This window comes from Arachis hypogaea, chromosome 16, assembly GCF_003086295.3.
Source record: "Arachis hypogaea cultivar Tifrunner chromosome 16, arahy.Tifrunner.gnm2.J5K5, whole genome shotgun sequence".
Classification (NCBI taxonomy): domain Eukaryota; kingdom Viridiplantae; phylum Streptophyta; class Magnoliopsida; order Fabales; family Fabaceae; genus Arachis; species Arachis hypogaea.
The window spans coordinates 5,720,279-5,738,912 of NC_092051.1; the positions used below are offsets into that span (position 1 = coordinate 5,720,279).

At 38.6% G+C, this 18,634-nt stretch overlaps 1 non-coding gene across 1 annotated transcript; it reads left to right on the forward strand.

Moving 5' to 3' along the window:
* Positions 1–16,504: 16,504 nt before the first annotated feature.
* LOC112761850 (small nucleolar RNA R71) lies at positions 16,505–16,608 on the forward strand. The gene has a single exon (XR_003182223.1). It is a non-coding gene; the product is annotated as a small nucleolar RNA R71 (small nucleolar RNA).
* Positions 16,609–18,634: the final 2,026 nt, after the last annotated feature.

The following is an 18,634-nucleotide window of genomic DNA, read 5'->3' on the forward strand; positions in this document are numbered from 1 at the left end:
TCGCGTCACCCAATTTTGGCTATTAGAATAAATTGAACAGAGAGTTGTGCTGGAGCGAGGCTGCACTCGCGCCAGCAGCGCAACACGGGTCACGCGACCGCGTGACTGACGCGATCGCGTCTTCTTACCTGACGCGCACCCACGCGAACGCGTGCCCCACGCGGCCGCGTCGCATGCGCCGCACAGCTCAACCTAAATTGCCAAATTATCTTATCTTTCTCTCCTCCAAATCCTACTTTTTCTTTTCCCTCCCTATCTCTTCCTTCTCCCTTCCCCTTTCTATCTCACCTTTCACTCTCTCTCTCTCTCTCTCTCTCTCTCTCTCTCTCTCTCTCTCTCTCCTCCATTAACAAGATTTTACCTTCTTCTTCCTTTTTTCTTTTTCTATCTTTTTTTTTTATTGTTCTACATGTATTTTCTTTTTTTTCCTTTCTTCTTCTTTTAATTATTCCTATTTTCTTTATTCTTCTTTTCCCTTTTTACATGGTGTTAGAAATTTTTTGAGTCATTATCCCTCATTATATGCTTGTGACTTGTTACAACTTATTTGACAATTATTATTATTTTTAAGGGATTGCTTGCATGTTCAATTTCATACTTTTATATCTTGTTTAACATGCATGCCATGTGTTTGTGAAAAAGCCCATTTAGCACTATGCACTTTTCTACATTACTTTACTCTACTATTCAATGCTTGCTCTTCATAAACTCTCCTTCTTATTTTATTAATTGAATTTAATTGTCAATACAAACGTGATGGTTTGTTACAAAGTATTGCTCAGTCTATGCTAATCATGCCCTTTGCCAGCATGCCAATAAACACCTTGCATTCATTTGTCTTTATATGCACTAGCTATTTTCCATCGTTGGCTTTTCACACGTACTCGCAAGCATGTGTTAATGTCAATATATCTTAATGTGCATCCATCACCCTCTTTTCTGTTTCCTTCCTTGCTGTATATCTCTTTGAATTTAATTTGCTTTCTCTTCCCTTCTTTCAGGATGGCCACCAAGAAAGGAAAAGAGAAAGCTACTTCCAAACCACCAGCAAGAAGAGGAATTAAAAGAACATTAGTGGCAGAGCCTTCTTCCACCGCCGTCAAGCCCTCAACAAAAAGAGTTAAGAGGATAATAAAGGTTGATGAAAAGGAGAAGGCCTTTCCAGCAAAAGACGCTATGCGATTTCCCAATCGCTACTGTGAGCAGACGTTCCCTATCCTAGTAGAAAGGAACTACAACAATGAATACCTTCTTATCCTCCCGTCCAATATTGCTACCTTTGTTGAGCTGCAAATTGAACGAAGACAATGGGGTTTCCTACGGAGACAGCCAAGGCAGGTCAATCATTCTTGGGTAGTTGAGTTCTACTCCAACTTCTACATACCGACCCTGCAGTCTATTTATGTCCGGTAGAAGCAAGTGCCCATTACAGAAGAGGCCATCCAGCAAGCTCTGAGTCTTCCCCCTTTTCCAGCAGGAATGGACGCTTTTCAAAAAGCCACCCTTCAGCGCCAAAGATACCAATTTGACTGGGACTCCGTTCTCGGAGTCATCGCATTACCTGGCAGCCGTTGGATCTACGGATACCACCGTACCCGCCCTAAGGGAATCTTGGCTTCCGCACTTACCTTGGAGGCTCGCGTATGGGCACAGATCATGTCCCATTACGTCTTTCTGAGCACTCATGAGTCCTCCTTCACTGCAAACATGGCTGTTCTACTATGGTGCATCCTTACAGACCAACCTCTTAATCTCTCAAGACACATCCGAAAATGCTATGGAGCATGTAAAAATCGCGGGCAACCTACCTTTTCCCGCCCTGGTCTCAGATCTTGTTTCACCAGCCAGGGTCTCCTACAGAGCTGGGGACACCAAACCCATGCTTCCACGGGATGATCAATATGTCCCTAACGGGAAATACCTCAGACTTTCAGCAGCCACTACAAGCCAGCCTACTGAGCCAATTGAAGATATTCCTTCTTCAACACCACAAGCATCTACAACTGAGAAATTGCTCCAGCAGATACTTGAAAAGTTGGATCGGCATGAACAGAAAGCTAATATGAGAGAGCGCCGTAACAAGCGCCGATTCACATACCTCAAGGAGCTGATCATGGGCAAATTCAAGGACTCAGACACTCCGGACTCCACTTCTTTTACTAGCACCGGGAGCCATGATAGTCCCGACTGTGGAGATACTGCCACCAGCCCACCCCTGTTCCTGACAGATGGCACCGAGGACGGTGCAAAGCCTTAAGTGTGGGGAGGTCGGTCAGTACCTGACTTTCGGAGGTAATTTCTCTTCTCTGTACACCAATAATTAGGATATTTTAGTTAGATTTTCTTTCCTTTATAGAATAGAATAAATTGCATAGGTTAGAATAGTTGCATGCATGTTCTACTTGATTGAAAAGACAATAAGTTTCTTTTAAAAATCTATCTTTGGAATAAAATTTCACTAATTTTTCAAAATTTTTATGATAAATCTGCTTGAGTTATATTTGGAACATGATGTTTGAGCTAAAGAACACACAACCTGTGAAAGATTTGAGCCTTTATGTATGGTTACATTATTTAACCATAATTATTTTATTCTTGTGTGTTTACTTCTCTATGATTGTAATCTATATTTCGTTTTATCTTATATGTCCAATATTTATTATATTTACATGCTTGCACATGATTGAGGCCATTATTTGTTTAAACTCACTTATCCAAATCAAGCCTACCCTTTTCAATTACCCTTGTTAACCACTTTGAGACTTTAAAACCCCATTTGTTCTATATTTTATCACATTACTAACCTTAGGCTAAAAAATAATTGCATATCCCAAATTAAATCTTTGGTTAGCTTAAGATAGAATTGTGTGTGCTAGTTAAGTATGGGAAATTGTGGGAACAAAAGTTGTTAAGGGAATGTGTCATGAAAATTTAAAAGGAATTTGGATACCTATTCATGTGAAACTATAAGAATCAAAAATCTATGTGCGTTGATAAGCTTTATTTATTTCAATTCAAAAAAAAAAGAGATGATAAACAAATAAATAAGGGGACAAAATTACCCCAATGTTAAATTCAGAATTCAAAGATCAATGCACATATGATAGAATTAAAATACAAAGTTGAAACATGAGTATGGGTTGAAAAAGGGAATTATGGGTAGCTAAGCATGAATTTAAAAGTATATAGAATATATGTATATTAGGTGAGAGCTTAGGTTAATTAAAGATTCAATTTATAAGCTCACTTAGCCATATATATACCCTTACCTGCACCTTGGCCCCATTACAACCCTGAAAAGACCTCATGATGTTTGCATTGGTATATTAACTGTTGTTGATTGGTTAGGAGAAAAACAAAAGTTAGAAAACATGACTAGAGAAGAATAGAGTGATTACCCTATACACTAGAGATTAGAGCGTACATACATTATCAGTGAGGGTTCAATGCTTGAATTTTCATGTTTCCTGCTTTCATAAGCTATCTTCTTACACTTTTATCGGTTTTATTGTATAATGATAGAATTAGTGGAATTTGATTTGTAATTGTTTTGAAGGGCTTATTTACTTTTGATCAAGTGGACAATAATCATATAGTTGCATTTATTTATATATGTAGGATTGCATTGCATTTCATGAGTTTCTACATGTTCATACTTATTTCCTTGTCTCCTTCAATTTAGCATGAGGACATACTAATGTTTAAGTGTGGGGAGGTTGATAAACCACTATTTTATAGTTTATATTGTGTTTAATTGTGTGGTTTTGTCATGATCCTTACCCACTTATTCATCAATTTAGCATGCATTTAGATTTCCTTCCTAAACTTAGTACATGTTTGAAAATTGCTTCCTAGAGACTCTAATTATTTAATTTTAATTCTCCTTTATTACATTCGATGCCGTGATCTGTGTGTCAAGTGTTTCAGGCTTTATAGGGCATGAATGAGATGGAGATTGGAGAGGAAGCTAGCAAAAATGGAAGGAACACAAGAATTTAAGGAGATAACCAGCGAGAAGTGACGCGGTCGCATGGCTCACGCGACCGCGCGAAGGAGCGCAAATCACAGTGACGCGGCCGCATGGCTTGCGCGGCCGCGCGGATTGGAAAGCGCAAGCGACGCGGTAGCGTGGACGACGCGAACACGTGGAAAGGAAAAAGCGCAAACAACGCGTCCGCATGGATGACGCGATCGCGTGACATGCGCGATCTGCATAATCTGCAGAATTTGATGGGGGCGATTTTGGACCTTATTTTGGCCCAGTTTTTGGCCCGGAACAGCAGACTAGAGTCAGAGAATATGCAGAAACAAGACACACATTCATTCAGTAGTTTTTTTAGATCTAGTTTTACTCTCTTGGGTTTTTCTCTCTAGGTTTTTAGGATTCTAATTTTGAATTGATCTGAGCATTGGAACATTGAGAAGAGTTATTTCCCTCATCAAGACTTCGTCATTCTAGTTCGTTTTCTTAACTTGGTTTCATTCTTCCATGTTCTTTGCTTTGTTCAATTTTGTATTTGAATGCTTTTATGATTAGTTAATGCAAGGATTATTTCTTTTTAATTCAATTTCAATTCCAATAATCATGTCTTCTTTTAATTCCCTTTCATGTGCTATGGATTCTTTATTTACAATGCGTGAGTAGTTTCCTTACTTGATGGGGAGTTGATTAAAAGGAACTCTTGAGTTTGAAGGATTGAAGGAAAAATTTGTAGTTGGGTTAAATGTTGGGTTGCTATCCTGTCACCAACGCCAATCCCTTTGAACTGAGTGGGTTGCAACTTGTGAACAGATCTGGCATTCCAATTTGTTTGACTTTCTCTTACCTAGTAAAGGATAACTAAACAGAGTAACCGTTAATTATAAATCAATCTTAAAAATCACTCCATCAATGATAGAGATTCTAACAAATCAATTCCCAGTCAAGGCTTTTATTTATATTATTTAAAATTCCTCAATTTAAATTCCAATTTACTTAGTTCAACTTCTTGGAACATCTGATTAATAAAACAGCACACTTTTCTGCAACTCGTTGGGAGACGACCTGGGACTTAAAACTCCCAGTAATTTTAATTTAAACTCTCTGTGACATATTTCTAAATTGATAGGCAGATTTTCGGTGAGTTGAGAACTATACTTGCAACGTAACCATTTTAATAAATTTTTAATTCACCAGCTTCTGCTACCCATCAGGGAGTTTCGGTAGAAATTCTTGCGCCCTCCTCTTGATGGGGTCATCCTGCACTTGTTGTTTTTCCATTGTGGTTTTAGTGATTGGTTGCTCTACTGAGATATACTCTGTTATTCCCATCTTTACTCCAGCATCTTTGCAGAGCATAGAGATTAGGCTTGGATAGGCCAACCTGGCATCTTTGGAGTTCTTGTTTGCAAGTATGTAAAATTCAAATGGAATCAGTTGATGAACTTTCACTTCTTTTCCCAACATAATGCAATGGATCATCACTGCTCTTTTAACAGTGACTTTAGAACGGTTGCTAGTGGGCAATATAGAATGCCCAATGAAGTCCAGCCATCCTCTGGCGACTGGTTTGAGATCTTCTCTCTTGAGTTGATTTGGGACACCCTTGCTGCTGGTGGTCCACCTGGCTCCAGGGATGCATATATCCTCTAGAATCTTATCCAGGCCCTTGTTTGTTCTCATCATTCTCCTATTGAAGGAGTCTGGGTCATCTTTCAGCTGAGGTAGCTTAAAGATCTCCCTGCTTTTGTCAGGGTGGATATGAACAATCTTTCCTCTGACTACAGTCCTATAGTCATAGAGGGCAGTTCCAGATATTCTCTGCCTGTCTGTTTGCCATAGATTAGCGTAGAATTCCTGAACCATATTCCTTCCCACTTTTGTTTCAAGATTAGCTAGGACATCCCAATTCCTGTTTCGAATCTGCTCTTGGATCTCTGGATATTCATCTTCTTTCAGATCAAACTTGACTTCCGGGATCAGTGATCTTAGACCCATTATTTTGTAGTAATGGTCTGAATGTTCTTTAGTTAAGAACCTCCCTTGATTCCAAAGTGGTTTTGGAATACTCTCTTTCTTGCCTCTTGGAGTGGGTTGTTTTCCTTTAGGAGCCATGATCTTAGTGGGTATGGTTTAGTGATCATGGATAAACACACCAAACTTAGAGGTTTGCTTGTCCTCAAGCAAAAGAAAAGAAAGGAGATGGGTAGAAGGAGAGCTTGTGTCGAATGGTGGATGAGAGGGGGGAGTGGGATTTTCGAAAATATTAAAAAGATAAGATAGAAGATATGATTTAAAAAAGTATGATATGAAAAGATGTGAATTAAGATTGAAAAGATAAGAAAGATATTTGAAAAAAGATAAATTTGGATTTTGAAAAAGATAATGTGGAGATTTGAAAAAGATTTTAGAAGGAAAAGAGATAAATTTGTTTTAGAAAATCTGAAAAAGAGTTGGATTGGATTGAAAAAAAAGAATTTGTGTTTATGGATTAAGATACATTTGATATTTTTTAAAGTAGGGTTTTTAGAAATTAGGGTTTTTAGAAATTAGAGTTTGTAACATGTTTATGCAAGAAATCATGAATTGAAACATGAAAATTAAAATTAAAGTAAAAAATGTGAAGTAAAAACGAATTTACCTCCTCCTCACCATCCTGGCGTTAAACGCCCAAATGCTGCATGTTTTGGGTGTTTAACGCCCAAATGCTGCTTCTCCTGGGCGTTCAACGCCCAGCTGTTGCTTCTTTCTGGCGTTGAACACCAGGAACTCCTTTGTCACTGGGCGTTTTTCTGAACGCCCAGGACGCTTTAAATCTGGTGTTAAACGCCCAGAAGGAGCTTCTTTCTGGCGTTCAACGCCCAGAAGATGCTTCTGTCTGGCGTTTAACACCCAGATGGCTATCCTTACTGGCGTTCAACGCCCAGTGGATGCTTCTTTTGGGCGTTGAACGCCCAATTGTGCCTCTTACTGGCGTTTTCTTGCCAGTGAGCTCTTTTTCTCTATTTTGTGAGCTGAATCCTTCTGTAACCCTGTGAACTTATGCAATTGAATCTTTACCTTAGTAGCAATGAACTTTATATAAACAAATAAAATCAAGAATAGGGCAAAATAACAGAAAAAGTTAACTAATGGCTGGGTTGCCTCCCAGCAAGCGCTTCTTTAATGTCTTTAGCTGGACCTTGCTTAGCTTTTAATCTAGCTTCAGCCTTGAGCACTCTTGCTCAACATTGCCTTCAAGATAGTGCTTGATTCTCTGTCCATTAACAATGAACTTCTTATCAGAATCAATATCTTGAAGCTCTACATAACCATATGGTGATACACTTGTAATCACATATGGTCCCCTCCACCGGGATTTCAGTTTCCCGGGGAATAGCCTGAGTCTAGAGTTAAACAACAGAACCTTCTGTCCTAGTTCAAAGATTCTAGATGACAGCTTTCTGTCATGCCACCTTTTTTATTTCTCTTTATAAAGCTTGGCATTTTCGAAAGCAGTGAATCTGAATTCCTCTAGCTCATTCAGCTGGAGCAATCTTTTTTCTCCAGCCAATTTGGCATCAAAATTTAGGAATCTGGTTGCCCAGTAGGCCTTATGTTCCAGTTCCACGGGCAAGTGACAAGCCTTACCATACACAAGTTGGTATGGAGATGTCCCTATAGGAGTCTTGAATGCTATTCTGTAAGCCCACAGAGCATCATCCAAGCTTATTGCCCAATCCTTTCTATGGGTACTTACAGTCCATTCCAGGATTCTTTTTAGTTCTCTGTTAGAGACTTCAGCTTGCCCATTTGTCTGTGGATGATATGGAGTCGCCACCTTGTGGCAAATCCCATACCGGACCATGGCAGAGTAAAGCTGTTTGTTGCAGAAGTGAGTGCCCCCATCACTGATTAGTACCCTAGGGACACCAAACCTGCTGAAGATATGTTTCTGGAGGAACTTCAGCACTGTTTTAGTATCATTAGTGGGTGTGGCAATGGCCTCTACCCATTTTGATACATAGTCAACTGCCACCAGAATATAAGTGTTTGAGTATGAAGGTGGGAAAGGCCCCATGAAATCGATACCCCATACATCAAACAACTCAATTTCCAAGATTCCTTGTTGAGGCATGGCGTAACTATGAGGCAAATTACCAGCTCTCTGGCAACTGTCACAGTTACGTACAAACTCTCGGGAATCCCTGTAGAGTGTAGGCCAATAGAAACCACATTGGAGGACCTTGGTGGCTGTTCGCTCACCTCCAAAATGGCCTCCATATTGTGATCCATGGCAATGCCATAGGATTCTCTGTGCTTCTTCTCTAGGCACACACCTACGGATTATTCCGTCTGCACATCTCTTAAAGAGATAGGGTTCATCCCACAAGTAGTACTTTGCATCAGTAATTAATTTTTTCTTTTGCTGCCTGTTGTACTCTTTGGGTATGAACCTTGCAGCTTTGTAGTTTGCAATATCTGCAAACCATGGTGTTTCCTGAATGGCAAACAAATGCTCATCCGGAAAAGTCTCAGAGATCTCAAGAGAGGGGAAGGACGTCCCTTCTACTGGCTCTATCCGGGACAGATGATCAGCCACTTAGTTCTCTGTCCCTTTTCTGTCTCTTATTTCTATATCAAACTCTTGCAGAAGCAACACCCATCTTATGAGCCTGGGTTTTGAATCCTGCTTTGTGAATATATATTTAAGAGCAGCATGGTCAATATACACAATCACTTTTGATCCTACTAAGTATGATCTAAATTTGTCAATGGCATAAACCACTGCAAGCAATTCTTTTTCTGTGGTTGTGTAATTTTTCTGGGCATCATTTAAAATGTGGCTAGCAAAATAAATGACATGCAGAAGCTTATTATGCCTCTGTCCCAGTACTGCACCAATGGCATGGTCACTAGCATCACACATTAGTTCAAATGGTAATGTCCAGTCTGGTGCAGAAATAACTGGTGCTGTGACTAGCTTAGCTTTCAGAGTTTCAAACGCCTGCAGACACTCTGTGTCAAATACAAATGGTGTGTCAGCAGCTTCAGATTGCTCAGAGGTTTTGCGATTTTTGAAAAATCCTTTATAAACCTCTTATAGAATCCTGCATGCCCCAGAAAGCTTCTGATTGCTTTAACATTGGCAGGTGGTGGTAATTTTTCAATTACCTCTATTTTAGCTTAATCCACCTCTATTCCCTTGTTTGAAATTTTATGCCCAAGGACAATACCTTCAGTCACCATAAAGTGACACTTTTCCCAGTTTAAAACCAGGTTGGTCTCTTGGCATCTTTTCAGAACCAGTGTCAGGTGATCAAGGCAGGAGCTGAATGAGTCTCCATATACTGAGAAGTCATCCATGAAGACTTCCAGAATATTTTCCACCATATCAGAGAAAATAGAGAGCATGCATCTCTGAAAGGTTACAAGCGCATTACACAGCCCAAATGGCATCCTTCTATAAGCAGACACTCCAGATGGACATGTGAATGCTGTTTTCTCTTGATCTTGGGGATCTATTGCAATCTGGTTGTAGCCTGAGTAGCCATCCAAAAAGCAGTAATAATCATGACCTGCTAGTCTTTCTAGCATCTGGTCTATGAATGGTAAAGGAAAATGATCCTTTCTGGTGGCTGTATTGAGCCTTCTGTAGTCAATACACATACGCCACCCTGTAACTGTTCTTGTAGGAACCAGTTCATTTTTTTCATTATGAACCACTGTCATGCCTCCCTTTTTGGGGACAACTTGGACAGGGCTCACCCAGGGGCTATCAGAAATAGGATAAATAATCCCAGCCTCCAGTAATTTGGTGACCTCTTTCTGCACCACTTCCTTCATGACTGGATATAGCCGCCTCTGTGGTTGAACCACTGGCTTAGCATTGTCCTCCAGTAAGATCTTGTGCATGCATCTAGCTGGGCTTATGCCCTTAAGGTCACCTATGGACCACCCAAGAGTTGTCTTGTGTGTCCTTAGCACTTGAATTAGTGCTTCCTCTTCCTGTGGATTTAAAGCAGAGGTTATGATCACTGGAAAAGTGTCACCTTCTCCCAGAAATGCATATTTCAGGGATGGTGGCAATGGTTTGAGCTCGGGTTTAGGAGGTTTTTCCTCTTCCTGAGGAAATTTCAGAGGCTCTTTCAATTCCTCTGAGTCCTCTAGATCAGGCTGAACATCTTTAAAGATGTCTTCCAGCTCTGATTCGAGACTCTCAGTCATGTTGATCTCTTCTACTAAAGAGTCAATAAGATCAACTTTCATGCAGTCTTTTGATGTGTCTGGATGCTGCATGGCTTTGACAGCATTCAACTTAAACTCATCCTCATTGACTCTCAGGGTTATTTACCCCTGTTGGACATCAATGAGAGTGCATCCAGTTGCTAGAAAAGGTCTTCCTAGAATGAGAGTAGCACTCTTGTGCTCCTCCATTTCTAGCACTACAAAGTCAGTGGAAAAGGCGAATGGCCCAACCCTGACAATCATGTCCTCAATCACGCCTGATAGGTATTTAATGGAGCCATCAGCAAGTTGGAGACATATCTGGGTTGGTTTAACTTCTTCAGTTAAACCAAGCTTTCTGATAGTGGATGCAGGTATTAGGTTGATGCTTGCCCCAAGATCACATAAAGCTGTCTTGGTGCAATTACCTTCTAATGTGCATGGTATCAGAAAGCTCCCAGGGTCTTTAAGCTTTTCAGGAAAGCTTTTCAGAATGATTGCACTGCATTCTTCAGTGAGGAGAACTCTTTCAGTTTCTCTCCAATCCTTCTTATGACTCAAGATCTCTTTCATGAACTTGGCATAAGAAGGTATTTGCTCAAGTGCCTCTGCAAACGGAATCTTTATTTCAAGAGTCCTGAGATAATCTGCAAAGCGAGCAAATTGCTTATCCTGCTCCTCTTGGTGGAGTTTTTGAGGATATGGTATTTTGGCTTTGTATTCCTCAACCTTAGTTGCTGCAGGTTTATTTCTTACAGAGGTGGTTGGAGAAGCCTTTTTAGAGGGATTGTTGTCAGCACTTGTGTGTATCTGATCCCTCACTGGCATTTGAATGCCCGGGTTGGAAGCTGGAGTGACGTTAGACGCCAACTCCTCACTTGTTCCTGGCGTCTGAACGCCAGAACTGTGCTTTCTTTGGGCGTTCAACGCCAATTCCTTGCTTATTTCTGGCGTTGAACGCCAGGACTGAGCATGGGTTGGGCGTTCAGCGCCAGCTTTCCACCCATTTTCTGGAATTTGTGTGCCAGAATTATTCTTCTCTGGGCTCTTATTGTCCTCAGATAGATCTTGGGTTGTTTGCTCATTTCTTGGCTTCCTGCTACTTTGAGGTGGGGTATTTAATGCTTTCCCACTTCTTAATTGAACTGCTTGGCACTCTTCTGTTATTTGTTTTGACAGCTGCTGCTTTGTTTGCTTTAGTTGTACTTCCATATTTATATTAGCCGTTCTTGTCTCTTATAGTCTCTCCTTGAATTCGGTTAACTGTTTTGTTAGAAAATCCAATTGCTAATTGAATTCGGTAGCTTGTTCTGCAGGGCTGAGTTCAGCAGTCACTGTTTTAGCCTCTTCTTTCATGGAAGGTTCACTGCTTAGGTACAGATGCTGATTTCTGGCAACTGTATCAATGAGCTCTTGAGCTTCTTCAATTGTCTTTCTCATGTGGATAGATCCACCAGCTGAGTAGTCTAGAGAGATTTGAGCTCTTTCTGTAAGCCCATAATAGAAGATGTCTAACTGAACCCACTCTGAAAATATTTCAGAGGGACATTTTTTTAGCATCTCTCTGTATCTCTCCCAAGCATCATAAAGGGATTCATTATCTCCTTGTTTAAAGCCTTGGATGTCCAGCCTTAGCTGTGTCATCCGTTTTGGAGGAAAGTATTGATTCGGAAATTTTTCTGTCAGCTGTTTCCATGTCCTTATGCTAGCTTTAGGTTGGTTATTTAACCACCTCTTAGCTTGATCTTTTACAGCGAATGAAAACAGTAATAATCTGTAGACATCCTGATCTACTTCCTTATCATATACTGTGTCAGCAATCTGTAAAAACTGTGCCAGAAACTCTGTAGGTTTTTCCTGTGGAAGACCGGAATACTGGCAACTTTGCTGAACCATGATAATGAGCTGAGGATTCAACCCAAAGCTACTGACTCCAATGGAGGGTATACATATACTACTCCCATATGAAGCAGTAGAGGGGTTAACATATGACCCCAGAGTCCTTCTGGACTGCTCATTTCCACTTAGGTCCATGATGGAGAAAAGGGAATTTATGTGAATTGCAATTAAAATATGTTTTTTTTTTTAATAAAATTAGAACGAATAAATAAACAATAAAAGAAAAGATAATAAAATAGTTTGAAATTAGATGTAGAGTTCGAAAATTAAGAACAAAAATGTAAGATTAAAATAATTACTTAATTAAGAAGATTTGAAAAATTTTGAATATGATTTTTGAAAAAGATTTTAATTTTGAAATAAAAATCTGAATTTTAAAAGTAAATTTCTAAAATTTGCTTTAAAATAGAGAGAAAAGATATTTTTGAATTTAAAGAGGAAAGAGAAAAACAATAAAATAGCACAAGATTTAAAATTTTTAGATCTAATACTCCTTGTTTTCGAAAATTTTGGAGGGAAAACACCAAGGAACACCAAACTTAAAAATTTTAAGATCAAGACACAAGGAAAACTCAAGAATACTTTGAAGATTCACAAGAACAACAAGAACATGAAGAAAGAACACCAAACTTAAAATTTTTAGAAAATCAAACTAAAATTTTCGAAAATTATAAAGAGATTAACAAGAAAACACCAAACTTAAAGTTTGGCACAAGATTTAATCAAAGAAAAAATATTTTTTGAAAAATTTTGAAAAGAAGATAGCCAATTACCAAGAACATAGGCACAACGCTCTAGCCAATTGAGCTATAAATTTAATGTATTTTAATATTGTATAAAAATTAAAGTTTTCTTTGGAAAATAATATTTAAAAAAGGACAAGAAAAACAAGAAAAGAAACAAAACAAGAAAAACTAAAGATCAAACAAGAAAAATAAACAAGAACAACTTGAAGATGAAGGAAGAACAAAGAACACAAATTTTGAAAATTTAAAGGAAAATAAAAACATACAATTGACACCAAACTTAAAATATAAAACTAAACTCAAACAGAAAAACTCAAATAAATAAAAAAAATAAAATTTCGAAAAAAAAATTTTGAAAGAGAAAATAAGGATTCTAAAACTTTAACAAGAACAATAATAAAAGACTCAAAGACAAATCACAGATTAATAAAGAAAAATAAAAATTTTTGAAAGATTTATGAAAAGAAGGTAAAAGATTCTGACCCAAAAGACAAAATTTTCCTAATCTAAGCAACAAGATGAACCGTCAGTTGTTCAAACTCGAACAATCCCCGGCAACGGCGCCAAAAACTTGGTGCACGAATTTGTTACATGTCAATGTTAATATTACTCTCTTTACAAATTCGCACAACTAACCAGCAAGTGCACTGGGTCGTCCAAGTAATACCTTACGTGAGTAAGGGTCGAATCCCACGGAGATTGTTGGTTTGAAGCAATCTATGGTTATCTTGTAATTCTTAGTCAGGAAGTCAATGATAATTCTTAATTTCAATAGTAAAAAATAAAAGGGCATAAAATAAATACTTGTTATGCAGTAATGGAGAATGTGTTGGAGTTTTGGAGATGCTTTGTCTTCTGAATCTCTGCTTCCATCTGTCTTCTTGTTCACGCACACACGTTCCTCCTATGGCAAGCTGTGTGTTGGTGGATCACCGTCATCAATGGCTACCATCCGTCCTCTCAGTGAAAATAATCCAGGTGCGCTGTCACCACACGGCTAATCATCTGTCGGTTCTCGATCATACCGGAATAGGAATTACTATCCTTTTGCGTCTGTCACTACGCTCAGCACTCGCAAGTTTAAAGCTCGTCACAGTCATCCAATCCTTGAATCCTACTCGGAATACCACAGACAAGGTTTAGACTTTCCGTATTCTCAAGGATGCTGCCAATGGATTCTAGCTTATACCATGAAGATTCTGATTTAGGAATCTAAGAGATATTCATTCAATCGAAGGTAGAACGGAGGTGGTTGTCAGGCACACGTTCATGGGTTGAGAATGGTGATGAGTGTCACGGATCATCACCTTCGTCATAATTAAGCGCGAATGAACATCTTAGATAGGAGCAAGCGTATTTGAATAGAAAACAGAAATACTTGCATTAATTCATCGAGACACAGCAGAGCTCCTCACCCCCAACAATGGAGTTTAGAGACTCATGCTGTCAAAAGGTACAAAGTTCAGATCTAAAATGTCAGGAGATACAAAATAATTCTCTAAAAGTTGTTTAAATACTAAACTAGTAACCTAGGTTTATAGAAAATGAGTAAACTATGATAGATAGTACAAAAATCCACTTCTGGGGCCCACTTGGTATGTGTTGGGGCTGAGACTTAAGCTTCTCACGTGCATGGGCTGTTTTGGGCATTCAACACCAGGTTATAACCTGTTTCTGGCATTGAACTCCAACTTGTAACTTGTTTCTGGCGCTGGACGCCAGACTGCAACATGGAACTGGCGTTGAATGCCAGTTTACGTCATTTATCCTTGAGAAAAGTATGGACTATTATATATTTCTGGAAAGTCCTGGATGTCTACTTTCCAACGCAATTGGAAGCGCGCCATTTGGACTTCTGTAGCTCCAGAAATTCCATTCCGAGTGCAAGGAGGTCAGAATCCAACAACATCAGCAGTCATTTTTCAGCCTGAATCAGATTTTTGCTCAGCTCCCTCAATTTCAGCCAGAAAATACCTGAAATTACAGAAAAACACACAAACTCATAGTAAAGTCCAGAAATATAAATTTTTCCTAGAAACTAATGAAAATAAACTAAAAACTAACTAAAACATACTAAAAACTATATGAAATTAACCCCAAAAAGCGTATAAAATATCTGCTCATCAGCTCTGCATGCTTCCTCTCCATGGTTACAGAGGGATATCCTTGAGCTTTAAACACAAAGGAGTCTTCATTCACTTGAATGATCAATTCTCCTCTGTCAACATCAATCACAGCCTTTGCTGTGGCTAGGAAGGGTCTGCCAAGGATGATGGATTCATCCATACACTTCCCAGTCTCTAGGATTATGAAATCAGCAGGGATGTAACGGTCTTCAACCTTTACCAAGACATCCTCTACAAGTCCATAAGCCTATTTCTTTGAATTGTCTACCATCTCTAGTGAGATTCTTGCAGCTTGTACCTCAATGATCCCTAGCTTCTCCATTACAGAGAGAGGCATAAGGTTTATGCTTGACCCTAGGTCACACAGAGCCTTTTCAAAGGTCATGGTGCCTATGGTACAAGGGATTGAGAACTTTCCAGGGTCCTGTCTCTTTTGAGGTAATCTCTGCCTAGTCAAGTCATCCAGTTCTTTGATGAGCAATGGAGGTTCATTCTCCCAAGTCTCATTACCAAATAACTTTGCATTTAGCTTCATGATTGCTCCAAGGTACTTAGCAACTTGCTCTTCAGTGACATCTTCATCCTCTTCAGAGGAAGAATACTCATCAGAGCTCATGAATGGCAGAAGTAGATTCAATAGAATATCTATGGTCTCAGTTTGAGCCTCAGATTCCCAAGGTTCCTCATTAGGGAACTCCATGGAGGTCAGTGGATGTCCATTGAGGTCTTCCTCAGTGGAGATCACTGCCTCTTCCTCCTCTCCAGGTTTGGCCATGGGAAACGTGTTTATGGCCTTGCACTCTCTTTTTGGGTTCTCTTCTGTATTTCTTGGGAGAGTACTAGGAGGGAGTTCAGTAACTTTCTTACTCAGCTGACCCACTTGTGCCTCCAAATTTCTAATGGAGGACCTTGTTTCAGTCATGAAACTTTGAGTGGTTTTGATTAGATCAGAGACTATAGTTGCTAAGTCAGAGGAGTTCTGCTTAGAATTCTTTGTCTGTTGCTGAGAAGATGATGGAAAAGGCTTGCCATTGCTAAACCTGTTTCTTCCACCATTACTGTTGTTGAAACCTTATTGAGGCCTCTGTTGGTCCTTCCATGAGAGATTTGGATGATTTTTTCATGAAGGATTACAGGTGTTTCCATAGGGTTCTCCCATGTAATTCACCTCTTCCATTGCTGGGTTCTCAGGGTCATAAGCTTCTTCTTCAGAAGATGCTTCCTTAGTACTGCCTGTTGCTGCTTGTATTCCAGACAGACTCTGAGAAATCATATTGACTTGTTGAGTCAATATTTTATTCTGAGCCAGTATGGCATTCAGAGTATCAATCTCAAGAACTCCTTTCTTCCGAGTTGTCCCATTATTCACAGGATTCCTTTCAGAGGTGTACATGAATTGGTTATTTGCAACCATTTCAATGAGTTCCTGAGCTTCTTCAGGCGTCTTCTTCAGATGAAGAGATTCACCTGCAGAATTGTCCAATGACATCTTGGACAGTTCAGACAGACCATCATAGAATATGCATATGATGTTCCATTCTGAAAGCATGCCAGAAAGACACCTTCTGATCAACTACTTGTATCTTTCCCAAGCTTCATAGAGGGATTCTCCTTCCTTCTGTCTGAAGGCTTGGACTTCCACTCTAAGCTTACTCAATTTTTGAGGTGGAAAGAACTTTGCTAAGAAGGCATTGACTAGCTTTTCCCAAGAGTTCAGGCTTTCCTTAGGTTGTGAATCCAACCATGTTCTAGCTCTGTCTCTTATAGCAAAGGGAAAAAGCATAAGTTTGTAGACCTCAGGATCAACCCCATTGGTCTTGACAGTGTCACAGATTTGCAAGAATTCAGCCAAGAACTGATGAGGATCTTCCAATGGAAGTCCATGAAACTTGCAATTCTGTTGCATTAGAGAAACTAATTGAGGCTTAAGCTCAAAGTTGTTTGTTCCAATGGCAGGGATTGAGATGCTTCTCCCATAGAAGTTGGGAGTAGGTGCAGTAAAGTCACCAAGCACCTGCATTGTTGGCATTGTTATTGTTTTCGGCTGCCATGGTTTCTTCTTCTTTGAAAAGCTCTGTTAGGCCCTCTAGAGAGAGTTGTGCTTTAGTTTCTCTTAGCTTTCTCTTCAAGGTCCTTTCAGGTTCAGGATCAGCTTCAACAAGAATGCCTTTGTCCTTGCTCCTGCTCATATAAAAGAGAAGAGAGAAAGAAAGTATGGAATCCTCTATGTCACAGTATAGAAATTCCTTGAGGTGTTAGAGGAAAAGAAGAATAGAAGGAGGAGGTAGAGAGGAGGGAATTCGAACTTATCAAGAGGGATAGAGTCCGAATTGCTCCTTGAGGAGGAGTGTTAGTCCCTTAAATAGAAGGATGTGAGAAGAGGGGAAGAATTTTCAAAATTAAAGTAAAAGATTTTTAAAATAATAAAAAGAAATTTGAAAAATTGATTGAGATTTTCGAAAATTAAGATTGGGAAAGAAATTAAGTGATATTGAAAAAGATTTTGAAATTAGAAATTAAAAAGGATATGATTGAAAATTAATTTTGAAAAAGATGTGATTGAAAAGATGTGATTGAGAAGATATGATTGAAAATTAAAAAAAAGAAAGTTTTAAAATTAAAGTTGATTACTTGACTAACAAGAAATTAAAATATATGATTCTAAAATTTAAAATTTGATCATTTCTTAATAGGCAAGTAACAACTTGAAAATTTTAAATAAAATCATAAATTGTAGCAAGGATATTTGAAAATAGTAAAAAAAATAGAAAATGGAAAGAAATTAATTTTGAAAAGATATGATTGAAAAGATATGATTTAAAAAATATTTCATTTTGAAAAATTATGAATATTTGAAAAAGATTTGAATTAAAAGCAGAATCTTCCCCCTTGTGTCATCCTGGCGTTAAACACCCAGAATGCTATCCATTCTGGCGTTTAACGCCCAAAATGATACCCTTTTGGGTGTTAAACGCCCAGCCAGGTACCCTGGCTGGCATTTAAACGCCAGTTTTCCTTCCTCACTGGGCGTTTTGAACGCCCAGCTTTTTCTGTATAATTCCTCTGCTGAATGTTCTGAATCTTCAATTCTCTGTATTATTGACTTGAAAAGACATAGTTTTGAAAATTTTTTTGGATTTTTTTTCTTTTTTTTTATAATGAGAAACAATCAAAATGCAACCAAGATCAAATGCACAATGCATGCAAGACACCAAACTTAGAACTTTTCATATAGGAGACACTAAGTAATTGAGAATGCATATGAGAAACAACAAAACATATAGAACAAGAGAATGTAAATATCAGAGCCAATAAAATCATCAAGAACAACTTAAAGATCAATGAAGAACATAATGCATGTGATTTTCGAAAATTAGAGGCATGCAATTGACACCAAACTTAAAATTAGACAATAGACTCAAACACGAAACATAAAATATTTTTTATTTTTAAGATTTTATAATTTTTTTTTTTTGTGATTTTTCGAAAATTATATGGAAAAGAAAATAAGGAGATTCAAAATTTTTAATAAGAATTCCAAGAATCATGCAATGTTAGTCAGACATGGCTAGCCAAGCTTCAGCAGGACATTACATTCAATAGCTAAATTGATGAGAATCAATCAGCTTTTGTGATGATAAGAACATCACCTTGAAACTCTAGAATTCTTTCTTAAA